General features: G+C 36.6%; 1 protein-coding gene across 1 annotated transcript in view; it reads right to left on the reverse strand.

Annotated features, from left to right (window-relative positions):
* Positions 1 to 4,295: 4,295 nt before the first annotated feature.
* The window catches only part of C1H8orf34 (chromosome 1 C8orf34 homolog), a 222,892-nt gene continuing 212,490 nt past the window's right edge, over positions 4,296 to 14,697 (reverse strand). Inside the window, exons 16-17 of the transcript XR_015285841.1 lie at positions 8,422 to 8,500; positions 4,296 to 7,622 (exon numbers count right to left, since the gene is read on the reverse strand). The gene's annotated coding sequence lies outside the window, so the exon portion shown is untranslated. The remainder of the gene's footprint in view (positions 7,623 to 8,421; positions 8,501 to 14,697) is intronic.

Here is a 14,697-nt window from a genome sequence, read left to right on the forward strand (position 1 = left end):
TCACTACACCTGTTGCATAATTACTTTAAAGCTTATCAGAGCCTTCCAGATACAGTAAGTCACTGGAGATCTCCAGTGCCTAAAGAAGTTTGTATTTATTGCTTGAGATAGAGAATCACATCCCATACTTATAATTTTTGACTCTTTTTTTTCTGATCCACTAACATTCACCACAGTTGCATCACAAGAGCAGAAAATAGTCCCTGAAAAAAAGTACAAACCTGTTGTGTTCCCAGGGCTTTGACGTTTTTGTTTCTCTATAAAATTTCATCTGATGACCAAGAGATAGGTCTAGCATGGAAGTTCTGCAGTCTACATTTCTGAGATCACACTACATTTTATTTTTATTTTTATTTTTATTTTTATTTTTATTTTTATTTTTATTTTTATTTTTATTTTTATTTTTATTTTTATTTTTATTTTTATTTTTATTTTTATTTTAATTTCTATTTCTATTTCTATTTCTATTTCTATTTCTATTTCTATTTCTATTTCTATTTCTATTTCTATTTCTATTTCTATTTCTATTTTTATTTTTTTGAGAAGTCCTTACAGAATTAATTTCTAAAAGTTCTGTCAACTCTTGGGAGAAAGGTCTGGACTGGTTCCTGTTGTACTTGCCTTAGATCTGCACTATCAAAGGATTTACTACGAACTACGAAAGAAAAAGAATCAAACAAGGGCTTTCCAACTCCATAGCAAAACATTTGTATAATAAAACAACTGGGAGAACAATGACAAATACAGAAGGAGGTCAAAAAATATTAGGCTTTTTATCAGTTCCATTTGTGCATCCCAAATTGATATTTCAACTCTACAGAAAAATTTTTGCCATTATAAACAATTTTGTGTACCCAGTACTAATCCTTTCCACTAGGAAGTAGAACGATCTCATGAGATTCAGAACAAGTTCAGGTCCAGGGAAATTCCTATACACAAACTCCCATCCCATCTTATCTTAACAGCTCTTTTTCTGATCTTTGTGGTAGACTGAAATTGAGCAACGGGATGAAGCAGTAAAACAAAACCGTAAGGTATAGACCTTCACTTGCCTCCCTATAGAACAACTGTATTTTCACTGTGGTTTGAAAAATCACATTTTGTACCTGTTTAAAAAATCAGTCTATTAAAAAAAGTAGCATCTTACTTGTGAATATATATTTTAATATAAAAGTGCACAAAATTTTGTTAAGTGTTATTCAGGAGCTTTTATAGGTCTATATGTAGTTGTAGAATTTGTCTCCAGAGTGGAAAACTGAAATAGGCAGAGTAGGTCTCCAAGACAGAAACTGAGCCTGCTGGAATACCCTCAACATTAGGTACCTGTGTCATCAACAGTAGCATAAAAGAGACCAGATGGCTATCTTGAAAAACAAGTCAGTCTTAAACTGCTTGTGTCAAAGTGTTAATTCCATCCTTGGAGTGAAAATGCATAGTGAAAATGCCTACTGATCTCAGTCCTGCTGAGACTTCATCACACCTACTGTCTTAAATGCAAGATAAGGTTGGCACTAACCAAGAATAATAAAAGAAAATTATTTGTAAAAGGACTTATGCGCTGCAGGCTTTTGGTCCTTTACGGGGTGCTGGGAAAGTGTCCAGGAAAGGTGGAAAGGAAAATCACCACAGCCATTTTATTTTTTCTTCATCTGGCTGTGCCACCAATCAGGTTTGTAGGGACATTCTCAAAGGCTGGTTTGGTGGATTCACCTGCCAAGTCTCACCCAGGCCTATTCAGATTGTGTTTTTATACCGAGTCACACAATTCCTCATCTCTGCATACTAATAACAAAACGCTTTTCCTTCCCTTATCTGGCAAAGAGTCTTCATCCTGTTTCTTTGAATGCTGAGTCTGCAGAGGGAACTAAGCCCAGAAGCTACTGACCACGTCTTGGAAGCCTTCACTAGGATTCAGTGCCTGAATGAGTGGCAGGAATTTTAGTGGTGCTTACTTAGGCAAATAAGGTAATTTATATCTCATTCAAGCATAGATAAATAAATAGCTGTCCAAATACACGCACAGTAACATTTTCAATAAATGTGGATGTGCATTTAATATTTATAGCTTTTGGGTGCTAAAATGAAAACCTCACTAAAAAAATATTATCCAAAGGGATACAGTTTAGTTCTTACAGGGACAACATTCACTTCAGAAAGCTAAATTATTTTTTTGTTGTTTTTCCCTGCCATATTTTGTGGCTGAAAAAAGACACAGCTATAAGTACTCAAGGACTACGATAGTATTTGGATTGTATTACTCAAGTAACGTGTCAGTGACTACAACCCAGGGTTTAAAGCATCAGGAAGAATACGCTTCTGCAGGCACCATTTCCCAAGTCAATGACACATACAAAATCCTGCATCTGGAATGAAAGAGGAGCATGTAACAGTAAAGGCTTGGCTCTGGTGGGAGAGAAAGAAGACAAGGAGCTAGGGGTGTTGATGAACCAAATCCAGCAGCTTACCTCTGCAGCGAGGAAGAGCAGTTGCCTACTTGGCTGCGTTAGCAGGGTATGCTCTCGCCAGCAGACCAAGGGGAGCATTTGTTTTCCTATATTTAGCAGTTGTTAGACTACATTTGGAATTACGCCTCCAGCTTTAGGCCCTGCAGTATGAGAAGGACAAAAAGACACTGAGGAGCTGGAGCAAGGCCAGTGGAGGGCAGCCAAGATGATGAGAGGGCTGGAGCACCAGGTGTGTGAAAAACAACTGACAGAATGGGTTTTGGTCAATCCAAAGAGGAAAAGGTTAGAGGTAGGAGAATTGTTGTTGCCTTCAACTACTTGCCAAGTGGTTACAGAGAAAATAGTGCTGGAGACACACAGTCCTGTTGCAAAAGGAAACAAATGCCAACTGCAGCAAGGGAAAAACAGTAGGTTGTTTAAGAATGGCCATTGAATATGCATTCTTGGAGATTTTCAAAACTTTTCTTAATAAGCCCTGAGCAACCTTGTCTGACTGTGAATCCATGACCTCCCTAGGTCTCAAAATTATTCTGCTTTTATCCCTCTTCTCACATTCTTCTCCCTAAAAAAAAACCCTGAAGAAACCAAAAAAATCCCAAAGAAACAACAAAACAACCAGCATCTTTCATTCATCAGCTCTATACCCTCGTCTTGCAGAGGACAATACATCAATTCAGGCACATGAAAAACATTCTTGATCACAACCCTTTCATTAATTACAGACAAGCTGATGTTTCCATTGCAAAAAAGATGAGACAGAAGCTCAGTGTCATGGTGATACTGCCACTCTCTGAAGTAATTGAAAACATGCAATGAAAGGGTCTTATTCTGAAAAAATATGGTAATAAAAATACTGTGTGATATTAGGCTGGTCAGGCAAACTTTGGATGAAAAATGAGTTCTTTTACAAACTTTGTCTAAAATCTTGTCAGTTCATCTCCTGTGCTCCCAGCATTTCCCTGTCTGTAACAGGAGCACTCCTCATGCCACAGGTGTCCCAGTGGGTGGGCAGATCTGGGAACCCTGCTCCAAGCCCTGCAGCTGATCACTGCTGGATGTCCCTCTAGGCCACCTTGCATCCAAGAGTGCTGTGGGAAACACAGCTAAGTCAGCAGGCTAGACACAGGGCTTCAACATCACAGAGCAAAATGTTCCCACTGGACACAGGAAAAACTTCCCTATGTATTCAGCCTTAATAGTCATTCCTACAGAATCTCTTCATTGAAAGAAATTTCAACTTTGTATCAGCTGTCTTTTACTTCAGAAATGAGTTTACATAGATTAGCTGTCTCTCTGTGCTTCCAGGCTTTGAGCATCTTGGCACCCAACTGTGGGGAGAGGGTTGTGAATGACATTAATACAGATTATTATCTCTCAAACTCCTTACTTGTGAAATTTTCTCCTTTCTTTGTGAAAAACCTTTTAAATTTTGTGGGAAACCTTTTAAATTACATGATAAGCATCATAACTGGTTCTCTAACTGGCATTTGACAGAAAGGCAAGGAAAAGAAAAAAAAGTTGAGATTAGCCTTAACTTTTCCAGGATTCAAAGATTCAGACACCTTGGGCCCAAAGAGAAGTGTCCTCACCCGAGATCTGAAGTGAAACTCAACATTGCCTCAGTCTGTTTAACCTTACTTGTCAATACCACTGCTTCCACATTAAATTTCTCTGTTATTGAAAGATTACCTTTCAGACCAAGGATGTCCATGAGTAAATGAAAAATGTCTTCCTTTGCTTTGTGAAATCATTCCTTTGTCTTCATGGACTACAGCCAAGGACTGTTTGTGATAGAGATGATTAATGCAGAAATCAAGTCGAACGTGAAAAGCCCTGGGAACAGTTACTTTATTTTTCAGCTTTTACTTTCAGTTACATCAGGATAGGCATACACATATTTCCTTCCATGGGAACCAAAGTCCATAAATTGCTATAGTAAATTCCTGACTGCTGGGAAGCTTAGATGGACAACCTCACATATTATCATCTGCTTCATTACTCAGAGTTTTTGGCTGACTGTGATTATAATGCACCAAAAAAGCCCAGCTATGGCCTTTCTCTTTTCTTGAGTATCATTCAGCTTAAAATGGATGAGCACATTTTTGTAAGAATTTCTATTTCACTATACTAGAATAGTGCTTTTACTTCCCATTGTATCCTTTGGAGAATGCCCTATTACCTTGATCTTGCAGCTTCTTACACTGAAAGCAATAAGTGTTGCAGTCATTTTTTATTAGAGATGATAAAAGCTTTATTCTCCTCATGACAAGTAAAAAAAAAGTTGCCCCTGTTCGTGACTTTGTCTGGGTTTCTTTAGCTTCCCAGTTCCAAGGAGAATAAGTCTCTGGAATCTCAATCTTTAGGTCAAAGTTTATAGATCAGCTAAAACAAATAAAAATTAGAAAATCATTTCTCTGCTGTCTATCACTCTGGGCTGCAAAAACCTTCTGAAAACAGACTGGGAGAATCATGTGTCAGGAGTTAAAAGAGTCTGATTTCCTTTTTCTGATCCCAAGTTAAAATCCAAATCTTTAAGCAAAGCACTATATTTTTAATTTTTTTTTCAAAGGAAATTAATTAACTCTGTAAGTAAATCAGCATTTTCTTTCTAACTGCCGAATCCATTGCATTATATGCTATTTACAGATGTGAAATTACCCATTATTTGAGTAAATTTAGCCTTTTGAGAGTGGACTGGTGAATCTGAACTTCTGGAAGTTAATTGCTCCTGGGGTAATTTAAGGTAACCCTTCAAACTACCGTTCCTGGTTCTTATCACAAAGATTCCACTCGAGACTCAATCTTTGACTTCCATATTGTGAATAAAGTATTACTGGTTTCTTACCACTAATATTAAAAGGAATATTTCAATGTCCTTCATTAGGAGACTCAGAATAAGATTTATTACATTATTTACTCAGACCTGGCTAACTGAGTAGGTTTGTACAGAGACATTAATCTGGTACTTAACAGCTGCATTAAATACTAAAACACACAAAATCACACACAGAGCTCAATTTCCATTGAATATTTGCTTACAAGAAATGTGTCATTAAATAGAAAGGCTGAGGCTTGTCCATAGCTTTAAACATAACAGTACTGTCATGTTCTTGACTGCAGGTTTGTCAGCACATAGAAGATCCCTAAGAAAAGGGATTTATGTCTGTCTGGCTCTTCAGCCTGTTACATCAGTCACTTGTAAGAGCTGCAGTGCTCATGTCTCTTCAGGAATTAATGGGTAAGAAAGTGATTGCAGTAAAGCTCAAAGAAAAAACGTAAACAGTGTCTTTCCTAAGGATACCATTAAATGTAAATAACTGCAGCTCTAACAGTTATTTAGTAATAAAGAATTTCATCTGCCATTGACAAAATATTGATGCACCGTCTTTCATGCATTTGCTGTTATAGAAGTGAAAGGACTTCCTAATAAAAATTTTCTCAGAGCCTTATAGAAGCAATCTCAGCCATACCTTCAGATTCCCTCTCATTCTTACCTTTCAGTAAATGCTTTATCATGCCTAAACTCCAGTATGCATTTGACTTAGAGGGCTTTACATTAGTAGCTGAATTCCTTCACTCTGTTTCCTAAACATTAAGTAATTCTAGTGGACAGTCCACTACTAGTTATCAGAAGATAGTTTACATTAAACAACTAGCTTTGAATTCTTCATGGAAATTATCCTTCCATAAATTATGATGTTAGAATGTTAACATTCTAAGCAAAAACATGAAGATAACTTGCAAATAATACTTTTTTTTCAAAAATGCCTTAAGCCCTCAGTTTCCACTTGATTCATGTTCGCAACACATTTCTTCAGATGTTTGGTTTGCACAAATATTTTAACAAACCAGTTTACTGTGAGGAATGCTTCATTAAGACAGCTTCCAAGAAAGTTAAAAAAATTATACAGGAAACCAGTTCCAACAGGAAACACTATCTGTTTCATTACAGTCTCAATTAAAAGCATTGAGTATTTATTTTTTTAGATGAGAAGGAAATATTCTATGCCACAATGTCAATACACTTTGAATCCTCAGCTTTCAACAAAGTTTCTGGTTAAGTAGGCTACCCAGCAGATGAGTACCTATTTGCAATCTGGAGCTACAAATGAAAAATGAAGAGCTATTAAAAATAAAATATGAACAGGATGGGAACAAATTTTAAGTTTCAAGTGACCTTCTTCCCAGTGATGAAGACACTGTTCATCACTCTTCTATGCCCTGCAGCTGATCATTGATGAATGTCCTCCTAAGCCACCTTACACAATTTTAAAAGTTATGATCAAAGAATGAAAAACTTTAGGACAACAACAATTTACTCTGCATAATCACCGTTCTCATTTCTGATACAAGGTCAGGACTGTTCCATTAGAAATCGTGCCAAGATAATATGCTGATTTTGTATTCTAGGCAGCAATAAAAACAACTGATGTTTCAGTGCAGAAGTTATCTCTCTACACTAAATTAGGGCTAAATTATTTTCAGTGAACAGATGTCAACTATTCATTGCCTTCATTAACTTGTACTGTACCTGGGTACCCTGTAGTGCTAATAAAGTTATTGCAATTGAATTAACTTCATCTTTTCATAGTACATTATCCCTTTGATGACTCTAGATCATGGCTTGATTTAATGCTCCTGGTGATCAGAGAGACTAAAAATTAAAGAATGCCATATGTTACCAGCATTGAAGAAGACTTTAGAACTTTTGTTGACAAAATAAAGCTTTGTCATTTTCATCCATCCTAAAAAATAACAATAACAAAAATAAATTCAGGAGAGAGACATCTTTTCCATTGTACCTTTGGAAGGCACGCAAGTACTAACATATTCTTTTGGATTATTACTTTTTCAGAAAAAAACCCCTCACTTTTATTTCCATGTGCTTCCCTATTTCCAATGCAATCGCTTTCAAGAAAAAAAAATGCAGGTTGTTGAGGCAAAATAAAAGTGAAACATTTCCCACTGTTCTCCATCTCACCTATGAAAATCTGTTACTATTAAGGAAAGGTAGAGTAGAGAATGCTCTAAGTTCAAGTCCTTTACACTCAGGAAAACTGTGGCTTTGCTTGTATTTTATTTTACTTTCTTATTATTTTCATTAAGTGAATTCTTCTGGTCTCGTTCTTCCTCCACAGTTTTTTATGGCACTGCAACCTAAAAAAGGGAATCAAAAGGCAGAAATTCTTTCTCTATGTGGTTTAAAATTCTTCCTTCTGGCAACAATTTTATTTTTAAATAAGGCTAGAAAAATTAATTTTAATAACTTTTTATTTGATTTACCATGCCATGCAGCTGTTTCTACCTTCAAAATCTTATACACTTTTATACTGTGAAAAAACTTAATTACAACACAGAACAAAGCTTTATTTTCAGCTCTTTGGACTCATAATTGAGGGAAGAAGATACACAACAGATGATCAACAGGAAAAACACAAATTTCATTTAAATGTTTAATTGCACATTCAAATGAAGCATTTTTAGACTTCCCAGCCTGAAAGAGCTCGCATTTATACATGAAAATTGAACTAAAGATAGGAGGGTGCAATAAATTTGCACAGTTTGCACTACAGGATAATTTAATTTGTAAAAATTTTGTCTAATTGGATGGAGCATATGACCTAAGTTCCAGTGATCCAAAGGGAAGGTGATTCCTATTCATTATATATATGGGTTTTTACCCTCTAAAGCTTTATGGAGTAGCAGATTTTACCTCTTCCTTTCTTGCATGACAGGAGACCATAAATTCATGCAGGGCACTTCTGTATTTAAGGAGTTTTAGATTAAATATTTAACTAAGTACTAGTTACTGAGCAGTAAGAAACATATAAAAACCCAACAGATTTTAATGTGTGCCAAATGTGGCATATGGTACGTAATTAAATAAAATAGTTACTTAACATTTACAGTTTTAAGGACACTTAAAAATTTATTACTCTACAGATTATTTTTTTACCTTAAGGGGGGAGAATTCAGTCAAATCCAGCTTTCAACTAACCATCGACTTCACAGGAAAGGTTCTTGATCCCTTTGAACTGCAGTGGCAAAAAAATCAGGAGATGCCTATATTTATGATCTAATCTTTCAGATACTGAAATTCTGGGAGGAACAGAGAAACAAGGGACAAGTATACATTAGTTAAAGAGACTGGAAGGAGAAGGTGAATTTCTAGCCTCAATGCTTGTGGCTGTGCTACTTTGTGCTGCTGGTTTGCAGAAGAGTCCTTGCTGTGACCTTGTCCTGGGCCAGTTACTCCTCTACCCCAGTGCTCCTGCGCAGGGCTCAGGAAGGGGCCAGGAGATGGTCCCACCTACAACACCGTGGTGCAGAGCACAGCCCTGAGCACTTTTTATTTACTAGTACGGTCCAAGCTGTTGAAGACAGTGATTACATTCCCACTAAATTCAAGGTAGTCAGGACTTACCCAGAATTCTTTTGTTGTTAAGGAGCAAGACAATAGAGCTCCCAGGTCTTCATAAATTAACACTCGTCTGCTGCTCTGTGTAAACTACAGTTTCATTGCATCTACTTTCTTACAGGCCCAAGAAAGACATTAGGAATCATGCTTTATTTACTGTCCCAGAACTTGTGAAACCTCAATGAAAAAAAAAATAAATAGTTGTTTTAAGCCCTTAAAAGCATGGTGAATTGTTGTTTGAAGTTTTGTGTTGTTTTATTTTGTTTTTAAAGGAAGTGCTGTATCTTAGAATAGCATTATTTTTAATGACATATCAGGAATCATATTTTGAAATGTTTTTCAGCTTTTTAAAATGTGCTATTGAAACCTATTAAGCTGTCAAAAGTATGATGAATATGTTAAGAAGTAACATGATCTTGTTGTAAATCACTACTTCAGAGTAACAGATCTCAAAGCCAGAAGAAGGAAGAAAAACAATTGTTTGCAAATGTTTTGCTCTGACATTTTTTCCTGTCTGCCTTCACAGTCCACTGAATCTCACTGCTCTTAGTGGCATTTAAATGCTTTACAGGCAGTGTAATCTGTCTGAGGATGCTGGACATAGGAGCAAGTGGGAATGGGAAGAATGGAGAAAGTAAATCCAACGTAGCACTTTTGGTTTTCCGGCAATTTCAACCAAGAGTCAACATTTTCTATAGGAAGCAGTGTGGTTCACAGAAGAGTTATTCCATCAAAAAACAGCATTTTCTTAATAGTTTTGACTGAAGACTTTCAGTAAACCCTGACATTAAGAAAAATGATACCAGGAAGGATGAACTTGAATCCGATTAAAGATTTCATCCTCAAACATACAGAGGTACTTTTTGCTGGAAGGGACACAAGAGTGTATTCTGTGATGACAAACAAGATTAAAACCGAATATTTGTTTAAATTAGAAAAAAGGACACTCAGGTTTAATTTTGCTAGGAGTGAAATTGCTTGTCACACATACTAAGATAGAATACGACGTCCTATTTACGTATGATGCTGGCATTAATCAAATGACCTTCCATTTGCTCATGCTTTCCCAGTGAAAAACAACAACGGACATCTGGAACGATTTTCAAACCATTTGATGTAGCCATTTTCCAAAGAAAACTGGCTGAATAAAATAATTATTCAATCAATTGAAATTGGAGTTTATTTGTAACATCTGACTCTTGTATTTCTGGCTTGGCTGAAAGTAATTCTGTGATCCTTGCTACCTAATGATTTTCAATGGGTGACATAAACACAAAACATATTTGTTAGCTGCATGACCTTTTCTGTTTTGAATATGTAAATAGTATTTCTGCTAACAGATCTACTGAAGATTAGATAACTTTCTAAGTGTCTCCTTCCAGGCAGTTTTGTATGGAGTAAGCACTGTTGGCAATTATGGCAGCACCTAGACTGAGTGGATTATGGCATGGTTTGGCTGGGACAAAGGTGGAGGGCACTGGAAAGTACTTCTAGCCAGAACACCTGGGTTTTATTTCTCCAGAAACTCTGGAGTGTGCTGAGGCATGGCAGGGTCTCACCAATTAGTCAGAAACCTGAAAGGCCCCCCCATCCAGTCATTTAGATGTAGACACTACTATTCTGTTAATTTACAGGGCAAACGTTAAACAGAGGCATGAAATATTAAGTTGTTCGGGTGCTAGAGTGACAGGAAACAGGTAAGAATCTAAAGGGGAGAAGAACGTGTTAAGCAGGAAACAAAGTTCCATTTGGAATGGTTTTTTTTTTTCATTTACTACTTCTACTGTTTAAATAACCTTATGCAATTTATTTCAAAAGATAGAACTATTTTGTGTGAAGAGTCTTCAAATTATTGCTTGAGACTTCCTCAAAGGGACCTCCCAGAGATTCATGGAAATTACAAATGCTACCAGTTCCTTCCTCCAGCCAACCCATTCATCACGTACTCAGCCAAGTACATCAGAGTAATTTGGGGTCTTGGCTACATAAAGGATAATGGATTTGGATGCTTCATAAAAATGAGTCATTTTTTCCCCAAACTGACTATGTGGTTGCCTCAGAAAGCCCTGATCATGGTCACTCAACTCTGCAAAGTATCTGGAGTGCTTGAATGCCTATTTACCTTTAAAACACCGGGCAAATATCATGAAACCAAATGGAAACACTGAAAATTGAGTACAGAATGGAGTTATTCTAAGACCAGTGCCCAATGAGATAAAGTTTAGGAAAAGGAGAACCAAATGAATTACATTTTTCCTAATTTAGCATGCCTCACAAAATTAATTCAATATTTCATCTCATCACCATATATATATTCTTTTTATTTGCTAACTTTTAAACATTAGAAATAAGGAACTAAATTGTCAAACCACTAGTAAAATACACAATTTACACTGTCTGCTACTCGTTACATGAAGTTAATTCTTCACACCTACTCCATTAGCAAAAAATCCCACTATACATTGTTCCCCTTGGAAAAAATAACAATCATGACAATGTTAGTATATCCTTTCCTTACTCTATAATGTTTTATATGTTTTTGATCTACCTGTATTTCTCAAAAAATTTTCATGAGAGCGTGATTAACTAGTAGAGTTTACTAAATAATACCTCACTAACATTACATATTATGTGCACACAGGTATTTTTTCTTTTGATACTTTTTACAACATTTTTATGGTATTACCATTGCGGAAGAGTATCAGCTGTGATAGTAGGTGAACCATTCCTGGTTTTCATTTTGCCTGTTGTATTATTTTCTGTGTTTCTAATATAAACCAAAGATAGCTGGAATATGGGATATGTGTTTTTTTTGATGTCTGTATATAAAATCTAGTGCTATGCGAAATTACTAGATTGACAGCTATTCTAGTAGATCCATTATCAGACAAAAAAAACCTCAAAATTTCCAATAGACATGTCTGTTTCCATGGGCTATCAGACACACCAAGTGCTTGTTTATGTGCACTGTAGACTACAAAACCAGAAGTTAAGCCTAAAATGCAGTTTATGGCAGTGCCAGGATCTATCATCCTGAAGTTTGAAACAATGAACTTCAGGTCTGTGTAGCAGGCATTATGGACTATATACGGAGATTATCTTCATATATTTTGGTATGACTCTCACAACATTCTGTATGTAAGAAAGGTAAGAGCCATAATGACCAGCTTTGCTAAGAAAAGTGAATGAATGAATGAAAAAAAGACATGTCACTAAGCAATGCATTAAATCAGTGCTGGCATTTTGTAGGTCAGTTTAGTGTTGAACTCTAGGTATTCCAAACTGACTTTTACAGGAGCTAACACAGGCCTTTAGCCTACCTGATCTGCAGCTAGTCTTTGTGCATACATTCCTCCTTACCCATTAAAGTAATACATTTGCCAGATCATCTCACAACTTTGTCGGATCATTGGTTCTTGCCACTGGAGTGCATTTGTGGCCATCTCCAGTGGACTTCTCTTTGCTTCTGAAGTAGATATATTACATGTACTGATGATGTGTGTCTGAAGCCTGCAACTTTCTTGAGACTTTTGGCACAAGTGCTAGTGTTCAAACATTATAAATCTGTGTGCTAGACTTAACAGTACAGAACATTCAAAAATGATCACAGTAACATGGGCCAATTTCAGCTATGGTTTTGATTAAAAGTTTGATAGAAACCTCAGAGAAATGACAACATGCTTCCATAGATAAGCTCTGCAACATTTATATTCCACTCCACTGCACTGGGTTGATTCAGAGTGTATTTGCTTTTCCTGGCCACAGTTTAAGTGCTCAATAAAGTAACATTCTGTTATTAAGTGTTGACTTTTTTTCCCTAGATTAATGGTTTGGGTTGTCCAGAGAGATGAAGCCTTTTGAAGAGGATGAAATATACCAAACTGAGTAACATCACAGATACTGTACTTTTGCCCTCTTATGGTGTAAAGAATGCTGAAAAAGAAAGCATTTTTCAGATCAGTGGCCTAAGATTATTTCATTTTTTTGTGCAATATCTCATAATCCTTCAGGAAAAATTACAGCATTTTTCCTAATGAAGATTGTTAAAATGTGCCTTTTATAAATGCCCATGAATTATCCATGACACTGTAACACGATCCAGTAATGAAAATTAAAGGCTAGCTTGGACTGTTCTGCAATGACAAAAAGCTGCACAAATTCAATTTTCCTTACCCTATTATTTAGCCAATTTTGTGATTTCTAAATTATTAAATAATTTTATGTATTCATCTGCACTCTTTAACTGATCACATATTATTAACAAACAAATCAAATGTGCAAGGCCTAACTATATATCTGGATCCCCACTGCAGCAGGATTCTGAGCAGTACATTGCATATTAAATAGCTTGAGAGCAGACTTCTTAACCACCCAATTTCTATTCGCTGCCATCACATCTTAGAGTCATCTGAACATAACAGAAATGGTGGAATAACAACACGATACCCAAGAGTTCGTTGCTGCATGCTTCTTGCATATTTATTTATCATTTACCCATCTGAAATCACAATAGAGTCAATACTCCCAATTGCACATTTTAGCCAGACATTGCCCATTATGCTTTTCTTTCTTTCTTTAACAAGAGGAATTGCACAGAAATATAAAACAGACACTAGCTGCAAGAATACTGGCAGAGCAGCAAATATGACTCCATATTTGGAAAAAACTCTCAAGGAAAAATACATGTTGGCAATACTGTTTGATCTACATTTTAAGTGTGGGCTTGAGGATACAGTCAGTGTAAACACAACTATCATGTAGGAATGTTCCCAGAAATAGCACACAGTAGGTCATGTCTTATTCCCTCTTTCAATATTCTGGTAAAATACTGGACATTTCTGGAAGACACAACAAATACATCACAAAAAAAGCTACAAAAACCCAGGACAAATATTTCAGTTACACATCCTACCTGCAAAACAAAAGTATTAGGAAGGAAAAAACCTGCAGTTTTTGCATGAGATACCCCATGAGGAAGACTTCAGCACCCACCCACTAGTTAGAGGACCAAATAGACACAGGTTGATACTAAAGAGTCACACGAGAACATCCTACACGGAGAAACCAGCGCACATTACATACTGTATCATTGCCTCAGCAGTTTGGTTACAGCAGAAAGAACATTTGGTCTTATATATATACACCATTCAGTATGGCAGGTGCTTGGCACAGGACATATCTCACAGTCCAAACTATTGGAAAAATAACCTCTGCTCCTTCCACCTTACCTGCTACCTGATTCTGACATCCATCCCTGCCCTACATACAGAAAGAACATAACTCCTCTTCCACTGCCATGTTGCCATCTTCTTCTGTCCCAAGGATTTGGGACTGACAGTCTGTCTCACTGAATTAAATGACAAAATATCCTATTATTTGAATAAAACTGGAAGTTTTCTCCTTGGACTACATGCTCAATTGAATATAAGTTTCTATTCACTTCCAGGTAACCAGGTAGAGACCAGCCAGGGATCTTTCCTGGCATGTCTTTCCAGCAGAGAAAAACTGTCACTGTCCCATTTCACCTGTGCCTGCTGGGTCTTGAATTGCAGAAGTGTGGCCATGGAAAGGCTGACTGCAATCACCCACTCACTTTTACTGTCTTTATAGAATTCTGCACTACGTTCACTCATTTGCAGAACATGGTCCTGTCCACTCTCTTTTAACTTTTCAGCGTGGGTCACAGCTCTGCAGAAATGGATAGTTTGCACATGCTGATGGAGTTTGCAGCTCTGAGCTAGCAAAGGAGTAAATACCCAGATGATTTGCACCTAGTTCATGTGCTGTCAAAGTAAGATGTAAGAGGTGTTATTA

Source organism: Cyanistes caeruleus, chromosome 1, assembly GCF_971803275.1.
Source record: "Cyanistes caeruleus chromosome 1, bCyaCae1.hap1.1, whole genome shotgun sequence".
Taxonomy (NCBI): domain Eukaryota; kingdom Metazoa; phylum Chordata; class Aves; order Passeriformes; family Paridae; genus Cyanistes; species Cyanistes caeruleus.